Here is a 21879-nt window from a genome sequence, read left to right as displayed (position 1 = left end):
CGGATTAGAGGAGTTAGAATTTTTATTTTGGAATTTCTTAGTTTCATTCTCCAATACTGTTTGGTCATGGTCTTTCTCTAGCTTTATTTCGTGTTTTTGTTCATTATCTGTGGTCTTCTTCTGTTGCAAAGAGTTTTTTAAAACATCTTCAGTTACAATAATGTTTACTTCTTTCAAATTTCTTTCACTTGTTACGCCCAAATCCATTTTCATTTCTTCAGAAAAATATTCTTCCTTTTGGTCACTGACACATTCTTTGCGGTTTTCCTTTTCAGTTAATTTGTCTATGCTAGTTTCTATTTTGTCACGGTCTTTCTCTAGCTTTATTTCGTGTTTATCTTCATTAAGAAATTTATCTATAGTCTTCTTCTGCTGCAAAGAGTTCTTTAAAACGTCTTCAGTCACAATAATGTTTACTTCTTTCAAATTTCTTTCACTTGTTATGTCCAAATCCATTTTCATTTCTTCAGAAAAATATTCTTCCTGTTGATCGCTAACACATCCTTTGGGTTTTTTATTTTCAACTAATTTGTCTTTGCTAGTTTCCATTTTCTCTGGTTAAATCTTAGTCTTGAATTTCGTTTCTATTTCGTCTTCAAATCCTCCAACAACATTTCACTTTAATGCAACACATTTAATAAACTGTTTAGCTCTAAACAAAGTCACAATAGTATACCGGATTTAAAATTTGTCGTCTGAGAAAGAAAAAGTTGCAGTATTATTTTATTTCTTTTGTAACGAAGGGCGCGAAAAATCGACATAATTTTATAAAAGGACTAGCATTTTTCCTTGATGGATAAATGGAGTATTAAGATTTCTGTGAATATTATATTTCTAGTACATGACATAGGGATGGGAAAATTTATGTGTTAAATTCATTTTAAAAGCTCGAAAAATAGTTACGTTTACCGCATATGTTTCATGCTTCTCTAAAATAAAAAGTATCTAAATTGTACTTAAAATTATTAATCTGAATAAAAATCAACTATTCGTTTTCGCTTCAAAATATAAATAATCATGCTTGCAGAAAAGAGAAGACAGATGCATTCCTTGATTAGCAGACATGTATTTAGTATGAAACTATTATTATAGTGCTGCTGATTTTAAAAATTTTCGAAATACTTCGATTAACAAACAAACAAAAAATAGGTTGTTCCATATTTTTTTAAAATTCAAAACTGGCTTTATCAGCTTCAAATATGGGCAGTATAATACTATATTAAGCATTATTAACATATCTACATTTTTGAAGTTCTCTCATCGTAAAAACCGATAGATATCGTGCAACATCGTAATCATATTCTTTTGCAGGTTTGATTGAAAATAAACATGTTTTGAAATTTGGCGCTTAATATTTCATTAGTATCATGAGGTTTTAAAATGTTATTTCCGGTTACATCATTTTATCTTTAAAGTAAATTAATAACTTGGATTTTATGTATAGGTAAGGCAAGTTCAGTTTTTTAAAATAAAGCTAGTTAATAACTTAAAAGGATTATTAAGATCCACATTTATTAAATTTAAAGTTTGAAATATATTCCAACATGATAGATTTGCGTCAGAATAATTTCCACAAATCTTTTATAACTGAGATTTGTACAGCTGAAATAAGAAAATCTGGTTGTTAAAAAATATTGCAGTGTTTATGCGACATGTAAACTATTTGTATTATTTAAATGATCATCGTCATAGCAAATACTTTAATTATTTATGATACTTAAAGTAAATCTAAGACCTTTTTTTAATTAAATTTTGCAGTGAATTTGTTTATTTTATGCAGTGTAAGATTCATATTCTGTTGAAGTAACGAATAATTTTGATTTTATAAATTCAGTTTATGCTTTCTGTTAAATATTATTTCCAAATTCTAGCACTGTAATTTTTTTCTTCATTTCAAATTTTTTCTGGCCACCCCAAGTATTTTTACCACATTGTGCATTTTATATTTTAATCAACATCTTGTGATATAGCCCAGCAATTTTCAGGTGCACTGGTAACTAAATCAATGAGGGATGAAATCAGGTAAAGTGAATGAGAAAAGTAATCACTAACAGAATTTGGTTTCCAGCAAATTAATAGGCTGGGAGTTTTTGTGTAATTTGAATATGAATCAGTTTTTTTCAGAAAATCCTCCTGAATGCATCTGCTCTTAAGGCAGCTAAGCCTTGCATATTTTTCCAAAATTAATTAACCAACCAGCTGAGTAATTTTAAAATTATATTCCTTAGTAGGATATAAAATAAATGCAATTAAGCTAAATGAGTAAGTAAATAAGTATATGGAAGCAAGCATATAAAACATGAGGAATATTTTAGAATTAATTCCTATGTATATACAGTGGCTCCCAAAAGTGTCCGTATACTTATTATTTTCATTGAGTAGGGCTCTATCCATTAATTAAAAGTAAACTTTCTGAATGAGATTTTAATAATAAGATCTATAATCTGTTCCGAACAAAATTACATGAAATATTTTTTAAATATAGTGAAACTTTATTTTTAAGAAATTAATAATAAAAAAATGATAAACATTTTATCTCACAAAAGTCTTTCTACACTGAAATATTTTTTGGATAAAATCAAAATTAGAATTATCGTTTGTCGCTTTTTTTAATTTTTGCATTGTGGTGGCATTTAAAAAATTGTTTGCTTTAATTTTTTATTGTTTATTTCATAATATTTTATTTATTATTGAAAAATGCGTCGCAGTCGTAAAGAAATTACAAACAGCATTCAAAAATTGATAATTTTTCACCATAGTAGTGGTAAATCAATTCGAAATATCGTTAAATTAGTTAATTTATCTCATTCGACAGGCAGTATGTGATAAAACGCTTTAAAGAAGAAAATCAGATTGAAAACAATGTAAGAAAAGGTCGACCGAGAAAGTTAACTAAGCATGATAAGAGATTTATTACTAGAAAATTTGTAAAAAACCCACGTTTGAGTGCTGTAAAAGTTTGTGCAGAATTTAATGCAAAGTTTTCTACTTCAATTTCACCTTAAACTGTTCGACGAGTTCTCAGAGAAGCTGGATTACATGGGCTTTCTGCCTGTAAAAAAAAATTGTTAGTGAAAAAAACAGAAAGCTTAGGCTTTCATTTGCAAAATAAAGGATAAATACACCCGAAATGTACTGGAATAATGTAATATTTGCTGAAAAAGGCAAATTTAACATTTTTGGTTCCGATGGTATATCTGTATGGAAAATGAGAAGAAAAAATTGAGGAACTTTGTTCTAAGAACTTAGTTGGAACAATTAAGGATGGTGGTGGTGTTCTTGCGTGTGTGTGGGGGGGGCATGACAGCATCAGGACTAGGTAATTTGGTATTTATTGATGGCATAATGAATCATTCTCTTTATTTAAATATTTTAAGAGAGAGAAATTATCAGCCCAAAATTTGGGTATTGGAAACAACTTTATTTTTAATCATGATAACGATCCTAAGTATACGTCTCTCAACGTTTGCCTGTAATATTTCTATAATTGTCCACAGCTTTTGAAAGCACCACCTCAGTTGCCAGATTTAAACTCCATAGAACACATCTGGAAAGAGCTGGAGGTTAGAGTACGAAAACACGACATCAAAACAAAAAGCGAACTCAAAACAGCCATGATGGAAGAATGGATGAACATTGATACAGAAATTTAAAAAAAAAAAACTATAAATCTATTCGCAGACATTTAAAAGCTGTTGTGGATGCTGAAGGATATCCTACTAATATTATTTTAACGAAAAATTTAAATATTTACTAATATGTCAAGATTTTTTTGACGTGTATGAAGACTTTTGTAAGATTAAATGTTGTAATTTTTTTATTATTAATTTCTTAAAAATAAAGTTTCGCTATATTTTTAAAATATTTCATGTAATTTTGTTACGAATAGATTATAGATCTTATTATTAAAATCTCACTCAGAAAGTTTACTTTTTAATTAATGGATAGAGCCCGATTTCAATGAAAATCATAAGTGTACGAACACTTTTGGGAGCCTCTGTATAATATGTGTGTGTGGAATATTTTGGGAATTGCTTTCTCTGTATGTAAGTGTATGTAAGACTGTTTTATATATTATACAGTGAAAAGTCGTTAATCCGGACTCGTCGGGACTTCGGCGATTCCGGATTATCGATTTTTCCGGATTGTAGATCATCAGTTTAAATTTGGTAAGATGCCATGCAGAAATTACAAAATTAAAAATATGAAAGCGTAATTTATGAAATAAAGAACAATTATGATCTAAAGGGTATCAAAATTTACAAAAAGAAAAAGCTTAATATTTATTTGTTTACTTTATTAAACATTTCTTACAATGTAAGTTGTTTAAGTTGCTTCGTTTCATGTGATAATACTTTCTCTTTAATTCTATTAAACAGACATAATTTCTTGTTTAGTTACAAAGTTCCGCTGTTCAAGTCCTATAATTGCTGTGTCGAGAATACCGACTAATTTGTCAATCGAAATTTTTTCATTTTCAATAACCTCTGTCACTTTCTTCACTATCGGAAGCGAATTATAATGACGAGGAACTTGTTTTAAATCATATCAAAGACCGAGTACATCGAGATGAAATACTACATTTAGTAAGGAATTATAAGCCAAATAAATCAAAAACATCTGCCTTGAAGATAAGGATAGTGCTGACAGATCAACTTCCAATTCATTGCGCGCCGCGGCGTTCCCCCCGCCTAGCAGCGTGAAATTGATAAACAGATTTCGGATTTCAAAGCATACTTTCGCTTTAGATCCCTTACATATTAGCAAATATATATTGGAAATTCTATTTGATACAATCGAAAGTTCAAGCTTAGTTTTATAAAATTGCTCTAACAGTCTGCAAAAAATAATAAGCCAGATCCAATTCGAAGATTAAGGAACAACGCAATCTGCAACATTAACTGAATTAGATAATTTTAGCTTAGCTTATACCGTCTGTTATACATTAAACGTGCATGCGTAAACGTTTTATACACATGCACACACGCATATTCGCAGCCATAAAGGTCTTACGCGCACACGTATGCGCAGAAAGTTTGTAGCTTTGAGGTCCGGATTATAGATCATTCCGGATTATGGGTGTCCGAATTAATGACTTTTGACTGTATATGTATGTGTGTGTGTGTGTAAGACTGTTTTGAATGAAAACAGCATTTCCTTGAATAAAAAAATTACTTGTCTAGAATAGTGTTAATTATAAAATATATTATAAATATCGAGAGTTTATTTTATTTTTGTTTTTTTTTCCCTTTTAACGTGAAAGGTCAGCTCTTTTAATAGGGTTAATATTAATTTAAAAAATAAAATAGTTAAATTGTTAGTGATTAGATTCTAAAAATAAATGATTAACTAAGTACATTCCTTTTAAAATAATTAAATCTTGCACTTGTGAAACAGGTTGTAGGTTGTAAGATAAAAAAAAATTCTGAAATTTGCTGCATACTCAGAAATAATATACTTCATTTCAATAAGCTGGTTTAACTTTCAACTGGCTATGCTTCTATGTAATGTATATCATTTGGAATACAATAAAACCCAATGCTTTATGCAGTGGGCATATTGTAAATAAGCATCAAGTAATATGTGAATTTATTATTTGCATTTGGGTTGCCCATATGTTTCTTCTATTCTGCAAATCTCAGGAAAGAACAATAATTGAACATCTAACTTTTTGTTACAGTATGCAAAAAAGCTGAGTGTTTAGGGGCAGACAGGGTTGGTCTGAATGGTATGGGAAAGTTCAATGATATTTGAAAAGGTACTTTCTGGTTACCTGTACACCCAAATCATAATAAAAAAAGTACTGATGAGGCGACACACCATATTGTTTAAAAATATTTATACCATGAATGTCAAATAAATATTAATTCAGAAGTCAAACAACAAAAATCAACGTTATATTTACAAAATTTTCACATGACTAGTTTCGATGGTTTTACCGAACCACCATCCTCAGCAGCAAAACCGCAAATGAACAAGATAGGAAATAATGATTAGATAAGATAAGAAAGCCTGGACAAGAATAAGCAAGTGGTGCCATCTGTTGGTGAAACCAGAACTAAAACATAATTTCTTTAAAGGCCGAAGGCAAATTTGGATTGGAATTAGGATCGTTAACTAGAACAGAAAGATTTTTATGAATGTGAAATCCCTCTAGAAAATCCAGTTCTCCAATAGAAGATGTTTTTTGAATAATTTTGGCAGCAGAAAAATTGAAAGTGTGATTTTCGGACCAACAATGTTGAGCAACAGAAGACTTCTGTGTTTCCTTTTTTCTAACGTATGCCTCATGTTTCTTGACGCGAAATTTTAAGGCTCTCTTAGTTTGGCCAATGTAAATTAAACCACACTGGCAAGGAATCCTATACATACCCTAGGAATTCATATCCGGAATGGGGTCCTTGAGTATGGAACTCGGAACTTTATTGATGGGAGAATAAACAACCCGAAAGTTAAATTTCTGCAAAATATGTGCAACTTTATAGCTAATTGATGGAATTTCACATTCATAAAAATCTTTCTGTTCTAGTTAACGATCCTAATTCCAATCCAAATTTGCCTTCGACCTTTAAAGAAATTATGTTTTAGTTCTGGTTTTACCAACAGATGGTGCCACTTGCTTATTCTTGTCCAGGCTTTCTTATCTAATCATTATTTCCTATCTTGTTCATTTGCGGTTTTGCAGCTGAGGATGGTGGTTCAGTAAAACCATCGAAACTAGTCCTGTGAAAATTTTGTAAATATAATGCTCATTTTTGTTGTTTGACTTGAATACCATGAATGTCAGCTAGAAATATTTACATAGTCACTAATATACATACATAACATCCTCACAGACAGCTTTACATTTCTCTGGACATTTTTACCAGTGTGACTGCAGATTATAATCCGTTCTATGGGATTCATAGCATGTTAGCATAGCAGTGGACCGCATACTGCAGTTTGCATCATCTTTGCTGAAATCTTGGACTTAGCTTTCTTCATGCATATAGCGGAGTGTGGCTTACTCAAGGGCATCATATGCCTCTTTTTTTTCCCCTTCCCATTTTAGGATTTTGGTGCTGAGTTTATACGAGTCTCTTTTTTTTTTAGCAATAAAATATCACTGCATATGTTAGGAGTACAAGAGCATAAAAAAACAAGAAGAATGCATATACTGTATGGAAAAGAAGAGTATAAAAATTTGGCAGCACTAGATGCATTGTTGAAATAGATGTAAAGATAATCAGACAAGTGTTCCTCTCCAAAAACAAGTTCATGACATTTTTGGTGAAAAGTGCAAATAATCGGAAAGTAATCAAATGTTTTATTTAAAGATACTGATAAGTAAAAAATTATGTTTACAAAAATAGTTAATTGAATTTATAGTCTCCTTTTATAATAATATTCAAGTATAAAAAGCAGTTCAAGCGAATCTAGCAAAACGTAAACACTATTATCCTGTCTATAAAATGAAGAAAATATGATCTAAAACATTGCATGAGATATGATGAGAGCACTGCATAGTTATTACTGGAGAAGGAATTTTCTTTAAAAAAATTGAAACCTACTCTTGAGTTGCATGTTTAAATATCATGTGTGCAAACTATTTCATTTAAATAATGACACTAGATGTTAAAATGGTGCATGTGGATTTCCAATGACATAAAATAAAGTACACACTTTAACTAAGATTTTAAGAATTATTTATAATTATAGAAATATATCTAGCCCTTGTCACAGTTTAAATATTAAAATGTGTATTTTACAAGGCAATATTTCCTGTAATAAAAACAAGAATGCTGAAACTTTAAAAATATGTTTAAATAGCAAATAAAATAGTTTTATTACAGCAATTTTAAATAAAATCTCATTTATTTAGTCTAACTTATTAACTATGTCTCATTATCTAATAGATTTAAGTAACTTGTTTCACAATTGATCAAAAAATACAAATTTAAATTAGATTGTATTTATTTCTTACAGCGATTTCATATGAGAGATTTAAAAAGGAATTTTTAATCCAATTATTAAAAATGTAATGTACAAGTGGACAAAAAATGTAAACTTGATAAAATATTCTTCAACTTATGCTTTTTCTAAACCTAATATTGATGAAGTTTTCAATTAGCTCTTGATTCTACTTTATATGGCACTTTCAAACAATTACTTTGATTACTTACTGACATTTGAATAAATTTAAGTTATAAGTGGATTTGTCCTTTCTGAGTGAATGTGAATTTTGGGATTTTTATAATCATTTCAAGTACTTATCTTCTGGATGGAAACGAAGTAACCAGCTTGCTATTTTAAAATACGCAAAACTCATCTTCAAATTGACATTGTTTTTATAGCTGTGCGGAGCTTCCCAAACTAATGCTAATCTGAAGTTGAATTTTATGTAGTATTAAAGGATACCAAAATGTAATTTTTTAAATTTCTTAGTAATCACCATTTAGGTGAGCTATAGTAAACTGGTTTCTTCATAAATAATCTAATAACATCTATCAAATGTATGTTAAATGAAATTTATGGACATATACTAAAATATTAAATTTAAATGAAAAATTATATAAATAATATAAAATTTATTATTATCTTTGTGCAACTTTCTGTCAGTTTTACTAGTTTTAGATCAGTCTGACTGATTCAGACAAAAACTTCTTTTATAACTGTTACATTAAAAAAAAAAAAACCCTCATAAATTGTACTTAAATAAAGAGGTAAAAATTATAAGGAACTCATGTAATTTAAAAAAATGTTGTTACAGTTTTTATCATTTGTCTGCAGTTACTGTTTTATTTAAAGAAATTGCTTTCAATATCAAAATATCTTTAGTGGAGTCTTTTAAAAAATTTTGGAATGTTACATTACACTACCAAAAAATTATCATTCACTGCTTTGAGAACTGTTTCCATTTCATTAGCATTATACTGCTTTACACTAATAACTGAAAACCCATAGGTCTTGATCATCGACGGCTTTATTGGTCTCTAGTGTCTTTTGGTTCTAATTAATGGCATTCAGTTTTATTGAGTTTTTAACAACTTATCTAAATTTACTGCTCCACCTCACAACAGGGACATTATAGGACCAAGGACCACTGATGCCCAACTATTTTGATATGCATTGGTATCCTTCAGTTAATCTATCAACAATATGTAGTTGTGCATCTCCCTTTTTGGTTACAATCGATTGCATGGAAAGTATATAAATATATATATATATGTGTGTGTGTGTGTGTGATATCACTAAATGTGCAGTCATGAATCCGGTTTAACTTCTGATTGTAAGCATGGTTGCGTAGCAGGCAGGAGTAAGAAGTTGACAAAAGTAATTTTGGCGAATCACCATTTTTATTTCTAGGCACATCAAACATTATTTCTTTGGTAGATAAATTACTTTTTGATCCTGTTTGAATACAAATAATTTTTGTATACACAAGTAAAAAGCTACGACATCATTTTAAGCAGGGAAGCATAAGTGCACAGAGCTGTTTGCATGACAGAATTCAGGAAAAAAGGGAAGCATGACTCAGCATTTATATCTTGTATGTGCAGAAAGCACTCTAAGCAATGATTGCTCAGTATTAGTTTTAGTTACCTTTTTCAAGCAATGTTACATAATTTGGAATGGTCTTGAATTTGGGAGACCAGATGAATTTAGGGGGCAGAGCACCAAATCTATAATGTTAATTTTGAGGCCGCCAATTATTTTTTAAAGCAACTATCGTATTTTGTTATATTTTACATATATATATATATTCACTCTGTTACTTGGCTTGGTGAGCTCAGTTTTTATTATTATTATATGTTGGTAAATTGTGCATTTTTTGCTTTAAAATGGATTGATTACGTTGTTCTTACTTCCGGTTAAGGTTTTTATGCCTTGAGATAACCTACATGCAATAATTGTAGAATGATCAACAATTTGAAAGTTGTTTAAGTACGGCTAAGCCTAATTTTTTTCTTTTTTTAGCATAGCACCCGTATTTGTTTACATTTGAAACTTAGCAGAATAGTGGGTTTGTTGCCAATCTAGAGAAATTAAGCTTTGCAACAACAAAGATAACGCCTTCTTTTATTATTGCGGATTAAATCATGCTTAATTCATTCTGGAATTAACATTTAAGTTATCAAATTATCCCATATATTGACTCAGCAAAACGTCCACAACAAATTCAGTTTCTATGCCTTCAGAGTCTTTTTGCCGAGTAAGACCAAAAATCTCTCGTTCTACTTGGCCCGATTGACGAAATTTAACTACACTCGCTCTCTGTCGAGTAGATCGTAAAAAACGACCCGTTCTTCCATCTCGACGGTGTCCAGACTAGGGCCCTACGTTTTTCATGACACAAAATCGGACATTTTCTGAAATGGTATACCGATTTTTTTTTTCATATTTCGATTATGCTCAAATTATGCCCAAATATTAAATTTTGTAAATTTGGCGGGCAGCTTACTGAGAAATTTAAAAATTTATCTTATCCCACTTTTTTAGTTTGTGCCAAGAATAATTCCCTTGGCGAAATTCTTAATTTATAGCCTATTTTCCTTTTCTCATTGTGCACGGGCGGTAAAAAAGGTGCATCGTTCATTCTTTCAAATACACTCTTAGACAGGAAAAAAAAAAAAAAAAGACGCACCAAGAAGGAGTTATCCGAATGGGACGAAAATCGGTAGAAGTGATGTACATGTACAGAAAAAGAAATGATTACAGTTTGAGAAAAATTGGATGATTTATTGAAGTGATAGAGCTTCACATTTATTGAAGTGAAAATGTCAGTAGCACGTTTGTCTACCTCTGACCCTTATGCAAGCAGTTATTCGGCTTGGCATCGATTGATAGAGGTTGCGGATGTCCTCCTGAGGGATATCGTGCCAAATTCTGTCCGATTGGTGCGTTAGATTGTCAACATCCCGAGCTGGTTGGAGGGTCCTGCCCATAATGCTCCAAACGTGCTCAGCGGGAGAGATTCTGACGACCTTGCTGGCCAAGGTAATGTTCAGAAAGCACTAAGGCAAGCAGTAAAAACATGTGCAGTGTGGGAGCGGGCATTATCTTGCTGAAATGTAAGCCCAGGGTGGCGTGACATGAAGGGCAACACAACGGGCTAGAACTTCGTCGTCGTACCGCTGTGCTGTAAGGTTGCGACGGATGACAACCAAAGGGGCTCTATTATGAAATGAAATGGCACCTCAGACCATCACTCCTGGTTGTCGGCCTATCTGCCGGAAGACAGTCAGGTTGGTATGACACCGTTCTCCGGGGCGTCTCCAGTCTCGCCTTCACTGGTCATCGGGGCTCAGTTCAAAGCGGGACTCATCACTGAAGACTATTCTACTCCAGTCAGTGACATTCCAGTGCGAATGAGCCGGATACCACTGCAAACGGGCTTGACGTTGTACACATGTCAATGGTAGTCGGCGCAAGGGGCGCCGTTACCTCAACCCCCCTTTCTGTCAGCCCTCTATGAATGGTTCTTGCGGTCACTGAAGCACTAGTTGCACGTACAGTCGATGATAATGATGCATCTAGGGCTGTGATTGCCGCTTTGACGATTGCTCGGTCTTCACGTTCTGTCGTTTCTCTAGGCTTACCGCTTTCTTCTTGACGCTGTGTGCGGCCATGGTTCACCCATTCCTGCCAACATCGTCTAATAGTGGCATCGCTCCTGCTCAAATGTCTAGCTATTCGCCGATAAGACCAACCGGCTTCTCTGAGCCCAACTACACGAGTTCTCTCAAATTCTGACATCTGCGCATGCCGTTCGCGCACCTGTATGCGAGGCATAGTTACTGTCTACCAGAGTACACGGAATGGAAGAATTTATGACCTGGAATCGTAATTTCTCCTCTTAAATATCCTGCCAGTTGCGCAAATCAGATGCGCTGTAGTGACAACCGTTCATTCATTGGCAGCCAAAATGTCAAATTTTGTATTTTCCGCCGATGAACAGGGTGCGTAAAGCACATCTGGCGTTTTTATCATTTAGGGCAAATGTGCCAAATTTTAAACGTGCTTGGATTGAATGTACATTTCGAACTGTGAAAGAAGGAATCGAGTAAGTTAAATAAATAATAAAAAATATATTAGTAAGTATCAACCAAATTCAATTAATACTGAAGAACTAAAATTTTGACAGGTAATTTTTTTTTAAAATCTGCTCGAGCGATTTTTACAAAACGTGGCATTTTAACATGATGAGTCATAGAATTGAAATATGGGGGGGGGGGGAACAGGTATGTCATTTGAAAAAAAATCCGATTTTACATCAGAATACCTATGCTAGAACAATGCTATATATAAATCTAATACATATCCTAAGTTGCGCTTTTGAGACAATAAAAACGCAAGTTAAATTCCGTTAATCGACGGAGTAGATCGGAAAATATAGAAATGTGCCTCCCACCCTTTTAACTATGCAAGGTGTACCTGTTGGTAATAATGCACATTTGAAAGAATAATCATACAATTACTATAATATAACAAAAAGAGAAAAAAAAAACTAATTCCTTGTTATATTCAGTTTTATTAATTGCTGTGAACTCCAAAACGTGTTACGAGCATAAATTTAGTAAACGACTTTTCTCTCCTTTATTCTTGTATCGTGCACATAAAGCCTCATTAAAATGATTTTGATTATGTGAATTATCAAAATTTATGCCAAAATCAACCCGGCCCCCGAAAAAAAAAATTATCAATGTCTGCAACTATTCTCGCACTTAAGCTCAGTTTTTATTTACTCTAAATCATAATGGTCGAAGAAGTATGCATATAATTTTAGCTTGTTTTAATAACAAATCGAGCAATACGGCTGCTGAATGCCTGAGCCGAGGCCCGAGTCAAACTCCGCGTTTTAGGGAAGTCCCATGTATCTCATGCTTTATGATTTTATTCTTGTTTCACATCTATGATCATCTGAATGTTATATACTTCATCTCAGTATTCATTATTTTATTACTTCATTTGACAAGTTTGTTGTGATTTTAAACTTGTGTTTGGAAATATCTAACATGTGTTTGCTGCATATAACTTTTCAGCTTATGTGCCAGAAAAGTCACTACTGTATCGTTAAAGGTTTTTAACTCAAAACTTGTAAAAACATCGTTAAAACTTGAAACTTTGTGAAGATTACTTTTATTGATGATAATGGAAGTTTTCATTCGATAAGAACACAATTGTTGCATTTTCAATGATATTTCAATTATTTATATCGCCTCATGATCGGCCTAAGTCAAAGAACGTCTATGTACATACATATTCTTTGCCTAAGTGCCATTCAGATTCAGTATGGCATTTAGCAAAATGTACTAGAATTTCCAATTGATCGACGTGCCATATTTTCTGCAAACTAACTGGAATCGTCTCGGTAACTCTAGATAGACTGTATTGTTTCTACGTCCTGAAGCCTTTTAAGAATTTACATGTGCCCCGCACGATTTCAATTATCTAGTAGTTAAAATATTCAGCCATAGCTATTAAAATTTGAAATGTTACTCAAAAATACATTTGTCCATTGCGTCTACAATTTTTCAGGATCGCATTCCATGCTATTTCCAAAGTTAGGCTTTTATCTGAAATTAGTTCCCATGGTTACATATAAAAGAACTTTGGCTGAAGCATGTATTTTTACGTGAATATTCAAGTAAGTATATATTAGTTGTATTAATTTAGAAGTCAAACAACAAAAATCAACGTCATATTTTCAAATTTTCGCAGGACTAGTTTCAATGGTTTTACCGAACCATCACCCTCAGCTGCAGAAACTAGTCCTGTGAAAATACGAAAATATGATTTTTGTTATTTGACATCTAAATTAATACTTGTTCGGCGTGTTATTGTATCTTAGCTAACTTGTGTTAAAGAAATTAATATAAGAATTTAATCATGTACAGTATAACTCCAATTATCCGAACTCCGACTATCCGAATCGCTTTCAGAATTTCAGAATCAACTGAAGAGGAGATGGAAAAAGAGAAAGACGTTCAGGAGAAGGAAAGGGAAGAGTCAGGAAGTGATGAGGCTGATGGGTCACTTGAGGAATTAAGAAACATTCTTTTGAAACTTCCTGGATGTTCGGAATTTAGTGCTGAGGATACAGCAGTGTGGATGGTGTGTGATTCGTCAGACCCTGGGTTTCAAACTCTAAATGATGATGATGAACTTATTGAAAGTCTGAGAGAAGAAAGCGTCGAGGAAGAAGATGATCTTGATTTCGAAGTTGAAGCAGACACGATGATCTTAATGTCGAAGTTGAAGCAGACACGATAATCTTAATGTCGAAGTTAAAGCAAACACGGGACCATCAGCTAGTGAAGCGTTTGCCGGCCTTGAAACTGCGTTGAAGTGGATCGAGCGTCAACCCGAGTGTGACCACATGCAACTTCTTATTGTCAAGCGGATGCGCGACTTGGCTGCTCGAAAACTGATAAGACAGTGAAATAGGTTACTTTGACCGAGATGTTCAGCATGCAATGACTTTCAGCACTTGTAAATACTGTAGAGTACGCTATATAATATGTACATAAAAGGGTTGCCTTTTCATTTTAATTAATAAAATCATTTTTTCTTTAAACTAGTTTTTTTTTTTTTTTTTTTTCCATCCATTTTCAACATACAGTATGGACAGTAATTAATTAAAGTGCACGTAGACCCTTTCTTCGGAAAAGATCCAGTTATCCGAATGGGGTCCAGTCACAATACATTCGGATAATTGGAGTTCTACTCATTTACTGAAGTTTTTTTTTAATAAATAGAAATGCATTCTATAAAATTGTATACTTTAAGGTATTTTTTTCATCAAATGCAATTTCAGTTTTTACTTTATTTAGAAACTTTTAATATATTGAGAACGCTTTTTTTTTCCCCCTAGCATTTGTGCGTTTTTGAAGGATTTAAGAGATATGAAGTTAGGAAGATTCTATAATCTATAAGAATTTCCATACGGATTCAAGGGATTTAGGATTCGTCCTACTACCAGTCCCCCCCCCCCAATGCAAGTTAAAACTACGCGTACTTGCGCTGTTAGCTAGATCTAAGATACGTTATAATCATGTCGTAAACCCTATGTAATAAGTAGGTGATTTAAAATAATGCACAAGGTAACAAGACTAAAAGTGTGTAATAAAACTGTAATGAAATTTACGCTCTCAAATTTCAACTTTGTCCTGAAAACTCCGATTTGAACACTACAAATTGTTTGACTTCATGGCTTTCATGATGGGAACAAAACAGAATGGTCATTCCATCTAACTGATCTTCGCATCTAGCAGAACAAATGGGACCATTAGCCAAGGAAGATTTGTGGCTATATTCCTATGGAATATGTATTTCAGATATTTATATGGCTTAGGTTTTTATCAGTCATGGGCATCTGATTTAAAGGACAATTTACTGTTAAGTATTGTATACGGGTTGTTGATCAGATGTCCATGATAATTATATTATTCTTCAGTTTACTGCTCTTTGAACCATACGGAGAAAACAGATTGAGATTTGATGGCCCCACCATAAATCTTCCAGTCTGTTTTAATTAGATGCACTTCTATTAATAATTATAAATTTTATATTAATTCTTGAAAATGAGCTGCGAATGTAAAGTAAGTTGTATGCGTTCGTTTATTCGCAGCTGAAAGTTTGAACTAAAACAAATTTCCATCACGTCAGCATTTAGAAATGTTGAATGTTTGAGTAGAGTTTGGGACACTGTGACTGTGGAAAGTCAAAAATCTTGCTTCAGAAGTGGATGCTTATATGTCAATTCGCACTGCACAACTGAAGTTTATGATTAGGCTGTAGATCGTAGTAGTCTCTCGGTGGACTATTCATGTTCGTGTAGGATGTGTCGTGTGTACCAAATGACCAAATGCCAAGAAGACCAAAAACATCAACAAACAGAGGAAGTGTAAAACTAGAAAGAAAAAATCTGATGTGTACACCACATGACTTCCTTGTACGGAATATTAAATTATACGCATTTTTCTTGCATTTTATTTAAACTTAGTAGATTGAATTAAACCTACTTCGCCGACAGCGCATAAACCACAATAGAATAAATGCATTCTTTAAAATTCACTTTGTCTACCCTAGCGACACTCTGGCGCAAGGTTGACTTAACAGTATTATATTTCGTTCATATTAGAACTCGGAATCCACAAAATTTATATCATTTAAAGAATTATCTAATCGTTGCCACATGTTCTATTCAAATACTATAATAAAGCTAGAACTGTGTATAAAAGAAATTAAGCAAACAAAACAAAAAAGAAACAGTTTTTCACAGACGATTGAGTATTTCTCATTCACTTAATTCAGTTTTCACTTCGCGACAAGGCAAAAATACATAAAAACTCAAAATATCTGTATTAAAAATTACGAAGTAAATGTTAAACGCTTATTTCCTCAAAAAAATTCCAGAAAGGATTAAGCATGATTTAAATAATAAATGAAGGCGTTATCTTTGTTGTTGCGAAGCTAAGTTTCTCTAGATCGGCAACAAATCCGCTACTCAGCTGTTTCAAATGTAAACAAGAGCAATGGCCGCCATCAAATTAGGCTTAGTGGCACTTAAGCAATTTTAAAATTGTTGATAATTCTAAAAATATTGCATACAGATTTACTAAAGGCATAAAACCCTTAACCGGAAGATAAAAACAACATAATTCAATCATTTTTAAAAGCAAAAAATGTACAATTTACAAACATATAAGAGTAAAGAAACTGAGATCACTGAGCCGGGTAACAGAGTGGATATATTTATAAATATATTTATATACGTTTGGCGCGGCCGATTGAAACCAAAATACGAGGTGCACATCTACATGTTATAGTAGTCTTATATACAAAATTTCAACGTTCTGAGGCTACTCGTTTTTGAGTTATGCGAGATACGTACGTACGTACGTTCGTACAGACGCCACGAAAAATTCTCTTCAGAATTCATTTTAAAGCAGTTTTATAATTTCTTTGGAGGAAAAGAGTCATTTATTCTGTCCTTACGTACAGATATCACGCAAAAACATCGTTAAATTGCATTCGATTGCGGTCAAAATGGATATTTTCGTTGAAATATGCTGCCTGAAGCTTTTCGCGATTACAATACTTCCTTTTTACTTCGTACAAGGAAGTAAAAACATCCACCAGAAATACACGAGGGCATATTGCAACTTAATCGGTTTCGCTAGCATCAGTATACAGTACAGTATTATGATGGAAGGTTTACAGTGTTTGTGCTGCTAACCTTATTGTTTGGCTAATGAAGAGAAAAGTCTGAACATTGCAATATTATTGAAACAAAGATTTGATGATCTGAAAGATTTCTATCTCGAAAAATCGCTGTTGTTAAAATGCATAGAGATTTTAAATCAACAATGAAATTCACTTCACAAAGAAATTTATCCTCAATGCGACCCTAAAAATTTCGACAGGCACAATCACAGGTAAAGAAAATGATGACCTATGCTTAGGGTTACCAAATATCATCAAGCAGATGAAAATTCTATTGGAAAAAGGTCTGACAGCAGTATATTATGTTAATTAATGCTAAAATTGTGTAAAGAATGCACGAAAAGAACAGTTCATTTTGAACACAGCAGTTTTGATGACCAAGTATAAGTACTAAATTTTACCTTATCCGCTATAAAGTAAGAGTCCATCAAACTTTAAATTCTTTTCTAAATTGAAATAGCTCCTGAGAGACGTGGACAGCGTTTTCCCTGTATGAAAGAAGTTTCTTCAAAGTTATCTAGGAGCTGATTAAAAATAGTACCCTACTAGGAATAGTTAATCTTCCTGGATACTGGATCGCAGATTCTGAGAAGCAGAGGTACAGCATAGAAAAATTGTAAGGAGAAAGAGTCTGAAATAAAATAAACTTGGAAAGGGGAGGAATAGAGTACATTACTTTTTGAAAGACTTTTGTGTTTCTCTTTTGTGCTATTCAGACGGCCATTACTTGTCCTAATCGGGATATGGCCATTGCAGTAATTCACAGAAACAAAATTATTGACAGCACTCTTTTTTTTTTTTTTTTTTTTTTTTTTTTTTTTTTTTTTTTTTCTGTTACGATCAGCGCATTGTAGGCAATTGAAATCAATTAAATTAATATCCACGATATAATTCTAAGAAAATACTAATACGAGTAATAAATTATTAATTGTGTAAAATGCTTGCTGTTTCGATTTATATTTAAAAATACAATTATGTATCTAAAATAAATTAGTATTGTTATAATGTGTCAAATTTAAGGGAAGAAAGGTCCGCGCGTTGCTTGCAAGTCACAGTTAACGGGCCAGAAAGCAGCATACCACTCGCGAATCTCAGTGTAACCATGCCTGCTGTATACTTATATCGTCCATGCCTTTTCCGAGATTCGAATTAATGCCCAAGCCTGTGGCAGATAGTTTCGCTATTGTTAACAGAATGACCTCTCCGACAGGTTGTGTTGCCTTTTTTCCCTCAGTTTTTTCCTTAGATTATATTATTAACCAGTTATCCGCTACTGATTCATATCCCTTAAAATGAACATAGACAAAAGGTTATCCCGACTTAAATGACCGGTCTGCTGTTTATTATTTGCGTGAGCGTCTAATAGTGGAAAAAGATTAAAATTTCGATCCCGTGCTTTTTTAATTTTTGTTCAGAAGAAAAAACTATTTAATAGCGTTGTAAGGTATTTTTTCCTCCTTATCGGTTGCTTTCGTGGTGTAATTGGAAGTACGTCCGGCCTGCTTCCGGGAGTATTGGTATTCCACTCCTGGCGAGGGCTTCGCTGATTTTTCATTTTCCTGTTCTGACAAACACATAATGACTTAACAAGTGGCTCCCGCACTAAAATATGGTAAATGATAATCCGTCACCGCCAGGATTAAGTAACTGAGTCACCGCCACCCCAGTCGTCCTTTAAGTCGAGAGAATATAAAATCTCTCTCCTTACTTACGCTTCCAGGACGTTATTGGAAGCAAGATCTTTCATGATATTATTGGAAGCACGTCTGTAGATCCGGAGTTCGAGTCCCGGCGAAAGCACTGCTAACTTTTCGCGTTTCCTTCTGCAAATAAAACTAATGAGTTTAATAAGAAAGAGAACAAACTTTTCGCGTTTCCTTCTGCAAATAAAACTAATGAGTTTAACAAGAAAGAGAACAAACTTTTCGCTAGCTACTGTTGGCTAATATTTAGGGGAATTGGCAGAAATACATTTGCTTGAAAGCGTTCTAAGGCACCTCACTGCACCCTGCTGTCTATGCCCATGTTCATGCCTTGAAACTGCTTATTGGTTAAATTGAATTTAGTAAAGCGCATCAAGGCTATATACCTAAAAAGAACCTTGTCATCGTGAAAGACTTTTTAAGAGGAACTGGCTTGTGTTCATGTTTCACATGAGAAAAGCCACGAAAACGGCCTGGAGCCAACTCTTTCATCGGGATCCGAACCTGGTTTGATTTACCAGTGTTCAGCGATCTTATATACTTGGCCATACATACTTTGAGATAAAATTATTGGAATATGTATATTTTATTTGCGCGTTAAGGGATAAATAATTTAATATATTTTTACGAGGGCATTTCGAAAAGTAATGATACACCGTACGCCAGAGGAAAAGAAAAGTTTTGTGAGCAAGTTGGCAACATAGGTGTTAACCTTGAACCATTAGTTTTCTCCTCGCGGTCGTTCGGCATTTCAACGTTGATTCTGGTTGGAGTAGGTCGTGTTTAAAATGGCTGCGGCGATTCAGAATCCCTTCAAATGCGAAGTGCGCTCCGTCATACGTTTTCTTCATGCAAAAGGTCAGCGACCAGCGGATATTCACAAAGAAATTGTTTCTGATTGTGGAAACATTATGAATCGACAAAATGTAACGAAATGGTGTCGTCATTCTTCTGAAGGTAGGACCGATGTTCATGACGAACAAAGAACAGGTCGACCATCTGTGATCTCTGATGCCCTTCTTCAGAGAACAGAGGAAGTAATTCCTGCGAATAGACGTCTCAAATTGAAAGAATTGCATCAGATCATACCGGAAGTGTCAATGACAACTCTTTATGAAGTTGTGACTGTCAAGTTAGGGTACAGGAAATTGTGTGCGCGCTGGGTTCCAACAGGCGGCAACCTTCTATGACTGTGGGATACAAAAGCTTGTGCACCGAGTTAACAAATGTTAGGATAGCGGTGGTGAATATGTCGAAAAATACTAAATAACCCAGTTAATAAGATGTAACTGACGTTTTCTAAATAAATGCTTTTTTCTTTTCTTTTCTCTTTTATTTATTTATTTATTTATTTATTTATTTTTTTAAGGAATGCGAGCCATTGTATCTTTACTTTTCGAAATGCCCTCGTAGATGCTAAACTGAATGCATAAAACCATAATACATCTAAACAACTGGAGAAATCTATCTGTACACTATAGTTGATAGACAGTCTGGTTAAGAGCAACAACTGCATCAGAAGACCGTTTTCTGTCACTGTCAGCTCGAAGAAGCCGAGAAGCAACTACAAGAGATTTAGTTTTAGACCTTCAGGCTGCCACGGGAACCCGAATTAGCCGTTCTCATGCTGCATGAAGGCTGAACGAGATCGGATTGTATGCGAAAAAACCAATGGTTTGTTTCTCGCTCACTCCAGCTTGTAGAGGGGCCTGTGTAAACTGGCGTCGTCGTCATGTTCAGTGGAGCCAGACGACTGGCTCGAGTGTTGTTTACTGACGAATTCAGATATACTCTGAACAGGGATTCTGGACGTCTTTTGATCTGCAGAGAGGAAGGAACACACAACTTGCCTTCCGTTGTCCGTGAAATATCCCATTTCCGCGACTACGGTTTAATGGTTTGGGGAGGAATCATGATGGCCGCACCGAGCTGCATATCTTTTCAAAACCCAAGTTAGACTGTTAAAGGGGTGTTGTTGACTCAGAGTTTTAGCTAACGGATAACAATGCTTGGCCTCATCGAGCATATGTGGTGTCGGAATACTTGCAAACAGAAGATATCACTTGAATGGACTAGCCACCTTACTTACCGGACTTGAACTCGATTGAGCATGTGTGGGATGCCTTAGAACACCAAATTCTTCCTCGGACTCACCAGGAAATGAAAAGTCCACTTTTAGAAGAGTGGCATGCAATTCCACAAGATTCGACCAATCCTTGGTAAAGTCCATGAAATCAAGATGTGAAGTATGCATATCTGTCCATATTAAAGAAAAATTGTAACCTCAAGAGGTTACTTAATTTTTCCCATCTTCCATAAATATGGTTTTAATTTCACTATTTTGCGAATAACCAACTGCCAAACATTGTAATTTATGTTAAATTATGTTTTGTACAAATTTCTATAAATAATTTTTTATTAAATATCAGTTACGTTTTATTTCTGTCATTATCTTTTAATTTTGATAACTAGAGTAGTATTCTAAAAGTCTAAACTTAGTTTATTTAAGATGACCATTTTGATTATTATCTATTTTATCTAACAGGAATTAAATTAACTTTTTCCCTTCTTATAAGTTTATTTTTACTTCCTTGTACGAAATAAAAAGGAAGTATTGTAATCGCGAAAAATTTCAGGCAGTATATTTCAACAAAAATATCCATTTTGACCGCTATCGAATGCAATTTAACGATGTTTTTGCGTGATATCTGTACATAAGAACAGAATAAAAGACTCGTTTCCTCCATAAAAACTAAAAAACTGCTTTAAAATGAATTCTGAAGAGAATTTTTCGTGGCGTCTGTACGAACGTATGTACCTACGTACGTACGTATCTCGCATAACTCAAAAACGAGTAGCCTCAGAACGTTGAAATTTTGTATATAGGACTGCTATAACATGTAGATTAGCACCTCGTATTTTGGTTGCAATCGGCCGCACCAAGCGTATATAAATATATTTATATATA

General features: G+C 33.6%; 1 protein-coding gene across 1 annotated transcript in view; it reads left to right on the top strand.

Annotated features, from left to right (window-relative positions):
- Positions 1 to 1289: 1289 nt before the first annotated feature.
- Positions 1290 to 21879, top strand: part of LOC118185541 (annexin-B12-like) — a 57928-nt gene continuing 37338 nt past the window's right edge. The window contains exon 1 of the mRNA XM_085817461.1: positions 1290 to 1444. The gene's annotated coding sequence lies outside the window, so the exon portion shown is untranslated. The remainder of the gene's footprint in view (positions 1445 to 21879) is intronic.

This window comes from Stegodyphus dumicola, chromosome 5, assembly GCF_044657685.1.
Source record: "Stegodyphus dumicola isolate Sdum_Otavi_A_Nest chromosome 5, ASM4465768v1".
NCBI classification, from domain to species: domain Eukaryota; kingdom Metazoa; phylum Arthropoda; class Arachnida; order Araneae; family Eresidae; genus Stegodyphus; species Stegodyphus dumicola.
Note: the sequence above shows the minus strand (reverse complement) of the source record. Positions and strands in the feature narration are given on the sequence as shown.